We start from the raw sequence: 6,478 nt of genomic DNA, 5'->3' as shown, positions 1-6,478 counted from the left end.
CCACAGAGTCGCCAGTGGTGGCAGCTGCCCCCGGCACCCCAGATTAAGAGTTCTACATGCTTGTTCCTGGCTTTCTTCCCTGGAACAGTGGAGAGTTTTTCCAGCCTCCCACCCCACCCCACTCCACATCCTGGAGTGACAGGAAGTGAGACACAGCCTGTGGTGGCACAGGACCCTTTGGAGGCTGCCTGGCTTCTCACCCATGGGTATGCTGGGAAGGAGAGGAGATCTAACTTGTTGGAGAAGCACAGCAAAGCCTGAGCTGTATCAGCAGTACTGAGTCCAACCTCTTTGGCAGTCAGTTCCAGTACTGGAATGTCAGGACACACTCAGACTTCTGACCTCAGTGAACTCATGCTCAATCTCCTTGGGAAGCCTTTCTGGATGCCCTGACCCAACTACCCCTTTCTCAAGCCCCTCGCACTTAGTACTTGGGTCTTCTCTGTATTATGTTGCATGGTGAAAAACAGAATGCTGTCTCTTAAGATCAGGAACAAGGCATGGACATCCTCTCCCACCACTTCTACTGATTATTGTTCTTGAGATTCTAAGCAGTGCAGTTAGGTATGAAAAGGAAATTCAAGAGTCCTGACAGGTGGTTCAGTTGACTGGGTATCACCCCATAAAGCAAAAGGTCGCCAGTTTAATTTCTGGTCAGGGCACATGCCTGTGTTGCAGGTTCGGTCCCTGGTCAGGGTGCATGCAACAGGCAACAGATCGATGTTTCTCTCTCACATCAATGTTTACCTCCCTCTGTTTCACCTTTCCTTAGCCTAGCTCTAAAAATAAATAAAGAAAATCTTGAAAACAAAAGAAAAGGAAATTCAAGACATCCAGATTGGAAAGCAAGAAGTAAAACTGTGTTTACAGGTGACATTATCCTGTAAGATGAAAAATCCTCAGGAATTCACAAAACAACTACTAAAACTAATTAAAGGGCTGAGTAATGTCAATGAAAAAAAAATTGCATTTCTATATATTAGCAATGAACAATCTGAAAACAAAATTAAAAAATAATTTCATTCACAATAGCTCACAAATAATAATGAAATTCCTATCGAAATCCCAGCAAAAGATTTTTAGACATGGATAAGCTTATTCTAAAATTTATATGAAAAGACAAAGGAACTAGATTAACTAAAACAATCTTGACAAAGAAGAATAAAGTGAGAGGAATCCCTACCTGGTATCAAGGCTTACTATAGAGCTACAGTAATCAAGACAGTGTGGTATTAGTGGAGAGAGAGACACAGAGATCAGTGGAATGGAACACGGAACCCAGAAAAAGACCCATGCAGTATGTTGTGTGGTTTTTCGAAAAAGCAGAAAAAGCAAGCCCATGGAAAATGACAGCCTCTTTAACAAATGGCACTGGAGCAACTGAACATCCATAGGCAAAAAAAAAACAAAAAAAAACTTCAACGTACACCTCACATCTTACACCAAAATTAACTCAAAATGGATCACAGACTTAAATGTAAAATGTAAAATTATAGGACTTCCAGTCAAGATGGCAGCATAGGTAAACGTGGCTCGCCTCCTTACACAACCACATCAAAATTACAACTAAATTATAGAACTACTATCATTCAGAACTGTCAGAAATCAATTTGAATGGAAGTCTGACAACTATGGAATTAAAGAAACCACATCCATTCAGACTGGTAGGAAAGGTGGATATGCAGAATGGGCTGGTCCCATACCCACATGTGGTGGATAAAAATTAGGGAGGGTTATCTCAGGAGTGAGGAGTCTCAGCTAAATAACAGGCCCATCAGCCCAGGATTCCACTGACAGGAAGATAAGCCCCCACAACTTCTGGCTGCAAAACCCAGCTGGGATTGAATCAGTGCAAGAAACTTTTTGAGTCCCAAGCAGTTCCTTTTAAAGAACTCACACATGAACTTACTCAGACTCACCCCCTCTGAGCTCCAGCACCAGGGTAGCAGCTTGAAAGGCACCAGTGGCACACAGGGAGGACCTGAAGTATCTGGCATCAAGGCGAAAGCTGAGGGATGGCTTTCTCCCAGACAGAAAGGTGGGCAGAGCCGCAGAGCCACAGAGCCAGCAGGCAGGTGCCACACCTGAGATTCCATCAGCCTGGCTAACACTGTTTGCCCTGCCCTGGCAATCCTGTGAGGCTCCATCCCACCTAACTTATAGCTGTCAACAGTACCTTTTCCATACGAATGGCTGGTCTTGGCTCAAGCTTCACAGCTTCCTAAATCCTCTCAAATAAGCAACAGCTGGCCTCAGCGAGCTCCAGACCCAGCACTAGCAGCAGCCAGCCTGGATTCACAGCTTGGCTTCGCCTGGGAATCTCAAAGCCCAGCACAAGTAGCAGCCAGAAGCAAGCATCTCCAAAGAGACTTGCAAATGAACACATGAAAAGATGTTTAATACACTAGCCATTCGTGACATGTAAATTAAAACTACAAGGAGATGCACAACTATACAGTAGCTAAAATAAAAAACAGTAATAAGACCAAATGCTGGCAATGGTGTGGACAAACAGGGTCTCTCCTACACTGCTGGGGGGCATGGAAGATGGTGCAGCTGTCTCGTGGGAAACTAATATCCACTTACCATGTGGCACTCAGGTATTGACCGGGCCCTGAGAAATGAAACTGTACATTCACACAAAAACCTGTACATACACTAAACTGTACACTTAAAAATGGTTACAATGATAAATTTTATGTATATTTTACCACAATTTAAAAATGGTACAAATATTCATAGCAGTCTTGCTCAGAACAGCTGAACACTGGAAACAACCTACATGTCCTTGAGGGGGCGAATAATTAAACAAACTGGTACATCCATACAATGGAATATTACTCAGCAATCAAGAGGAAATAGCTACTGACATGTGTACTAACTTGGATGGCTATCAAGGGTATCACAGATCCATACTTCATGATTCCACTTATATAGCATTCTCAAAATGACAAGACTATAGAGATGAAGCCAGATTAGCAGTTTCTAGGTGTGATGGTTAATTTTATACATCAACCGGACTCGGCTAAGGAATGCCCAGATCACTGGTACCCATTATTTCAGGCGCATCTTTGAGGGCGTTTCTAAAAGAGGTAAGCGCTGGAATTGATAAGAGTAAAGAAGATCACTTTTCCCAATGTGGGCCTCATCCAATTTGTTGAAGGACTGAATAGATCAAAACAGTGGAGAAATGGCAAATTTGTTCTCTTTGCTTGACCTGCAATATTCATCTTCTCCTGCCCTCAGACATGGTGCTCCTAGTTCCAGGGCCTTCAGATTCAGGCTGAAATATACCACTGGTTTTCCGGCTCCTCCGATTTTCAGAAGGCAGATTGTGGGATTTCTTGGCCTTCATCATGCTATAAACCAATTCTTATATTAAGTCTCCTCATATGTATCTACATATATATCCTATTGGTTCTGTTTCTCTGGGAACTCTAACTAATACATCAGGTGACAAAAGGTAAGACATCAGAGCTCCTCTGTGGCAATGGCACAGTTCTGTATCTTGATTGTCATACGGTTACGTGATTCTATATGTGGGATCACATTGTATAGAACTACACACACACACACACACACGTATATTTAAAAACTAGTGGAAACTGAATACAGTCTATAGCCTAATTATCACTACTGAATCAATGTCCTTTTCCTATATTTGATATTGTATGATAGTCATATAAGATATCACCATTGGCAGAGAAGGCTGAGGGTTTACATGACTGTACTATTTTTGCAACCTCTGGTGAGCCTATATTATTTCCAGATAAAAAGTTCTTAAAAAGTAAAACAAAATTAGGGATTCTTGTACTTATTTTAATTTCCCCCTCCAGTAATGCAAGAGTGTTGCCTAGCTTGTGCATTTGACCTCCATATTTGTTTTCCCATTGGAGGCAGCAGGAACTAACACTGGGAGCCAGGTGGAAACACTGGATGACTACGGAAGGGGTGAGAATACCAAAGTCACAGAGCTGGCAGTAGGGACCTAAACACTCTTCCACCAGCCATAGATCTCTCCCACCTTCCGACTCTCTCCCCACAGGCTCTGAGGGAGTGACCAGAAGCCTCTCTCCCATGGGGGCTGTGTTGGCCAATGGCACCTTCCTTTGGCTCCCTCTGCAGTGGGCAGTGAAACGGAGGGGAAGAGAGTGAACAAAGGCCTGGGTTGGGTGAGCTTTGCTGGGTGCTGAGCCTTTGGGAAGTCGTGGGGTTGCTGAGTGAGGCCTGTGCCCCTGGGAGGGGCAGTGGCAGGATGCAGTTGGAAAGGGAGGCTTCTAGCCTGATCCAGGGGAGCAAGGATCATGGGCATCTTCCACCTGGGCTACCTCAGTTATGTCTCCTGAGTCTCTCAGAAACAATGCGAAGCACACAAACAACAGTGAAATTACTGTACAGGGAAAGGAAAATCCAGGTCAGGCTGGAGAGAGAGAGAGATATCAGTTGACAGCCCCTTTCTCACCAGTGACACAGGGCCCCGCAGGGAGCACTGCCCTCACTCCTCAGCCCGGCCCAGGCCGGAGAGTTCTGGGAGGACAGAGCTCCAGAGTTTTCACATTGAACAATAGTTCTAGAAGGGCACCCCAACCCCCAGCCTGTGCCTCCTTTCCTTCTCCCAGGGCAATGTCATCTCAGCTCTCTGTCAAGATCTTTGCCTGGCTACCTATAGACTAAGAAGTCTCCAGAAACCTGGTCCATTTGGCCATGGCCATTTTTACTGGGAGCTTGTGAAAGCATGCGGTAGGCATGGAGCCGGGCTATGCAAACTGCTCGAATGGAGTGAGTGGGAACCTACTGACAGCCCACCCTCTCAGTGAATGCCTGCACCTGGGGACTGCCTGCGGGCACAGCCTCTCAATACCCCACCCACCCAATTTCTCAGGCCAGGAGCTCAACATTTCCTTCATACCACCCTTCCTGCAGAGCCTCCATCATCAAGTCCTCTCAGCTCTCCTTGGGAAATTTATCTTTAGTCTGTCTCCTCTCAACCATTACCCCCATCACCTCTCGTCCAGGCTCTTGCTGTCCCCTCTTCACAGCTCTCCCCAATCCTACTTTAGCCCATTCAGTCTCTCTCTCCACTCAGCAGTCAGTGACCCTTTAAAATTAGACCAAATCAATCTTATCACACCTAGAAGAAAATCTGACTTTCTCCCTCTGGCAGACAGTCTTCACCGATATGGGCCCTGCTCCTCACCGCTTTTTCCCTCAGGCACACGATTAGCCATGCTCATCCTTTCCTCCCTCATCTTGTCGGGGACATGCTTCCCCATCTTCAAGGGTCTGACCCTTGTCATCAGGTCTTGGCTGAGCCGCCTATCTTTGCAAGGAGGACTCTCTCCAGGCCCAATCTCAAGAGGCCAGGCAGTCACAGCACCTCACCCGGCACAGCATGTGGGTTGCAGTGTGGGCTTCAGGCAAGCAGCCCCTGAGAGAGAGGTGAGAGCACGGGGCATTCGTTAGGGAACGCCCTTGGGATCAACAGGTGTGGAAGAGGGGCAGGAAGGACAGGCAGAGGGGCAAGCTGGCTGTGATGCACGCTCAACTCCTGTGCGGAGCTCTGCAGTTGGAATGACCCTTGACTTGGATCCGGACAGGGGTCAAGGATGGCCATGCCTTTTACTCCTGCACTGATTGGTCTTTGCATGTGGGTCTCCCTGGGCCACCTCCAGCAACACCTGCGGCTGAGCCCATCCCAGAGGAGCTGACAGCGCAAGGCTGCCTGCTGCAAGTGCTCCCAGAGCAAGTCCTCCAGAGAAGGCAGTCTGGGCGGCGCATCACAGTACCCATCACAGTGATATTTTCTGAATTTTTCTTCATTATGTGTCTCTCTCTCCTCGAGGGTAAGCTCCACTGAAGAATTTTGCCTTGCGTATCACTGTGGCCTCAGCCTAGCACATGAGTGTTGAATGAACACTTTCCATTTAATTTTTACAACCACCCTGGAAGATCCATAATTTGATTCTCATGGTACAAATGAGTTAAATGAGGCTCGGGTTAAGAAACTTACCCAGGGTAAGTGACAGGACCAGGGTTCCAGTTGGCTTTTACTAGCTCACAGCTAGTACCCCTCCACCACAGTGGAATCATAGGGCAAGGCAGTGAGGTAGCTGGTCCGGTGCTGACGTGGGAGGCTGCACATTCCATGTGTGGCTTTAAACAAGATTATAAATTACTGAAGGATTTGGGTCATTCCCTACAATTCCTCCTAGTCTCAATGTTTAATCAATGCCCCCTGTGCACACAGAACTAATAAATGTGGGCTCACTGATTTGAAAACCAACCCCCACAGGCCCTGTGCTACACACAAGCAGGGGGTCAAGCTGATTAAACTAAAAAACAATTCTGCTTTCTCATTTCAAAACTACTTCCTGATTGGCTCCTTTCACTTCCTGTTCTTTGCCAATGCTCCCCCAGGAAGCCCAGCAAAAATCTGTCTTGACCTGGCCTGTTCTATCTGCTAAAGAAAAGTCAGCAG

The sequence above is a fragment of the Furipterus horrens genome, unplaced genomic scaffold (assembly GCF_987537825.1).
Source record: "Furipterus horrens unplaced genomic scaffold, mFurHor1.1.pri manual_scaffold_2, whole genome shotgun sequence".
In the NCBI taxonomy this organism is placed as follows: Eukaryota; Metazoa; Chordata; class Mammalia; order Chiroptera; family Furipteridae; genus Furipterus; species Furipterus horrens.
This window is presented reverse-complemented; position numbering follows the sequence as displayed.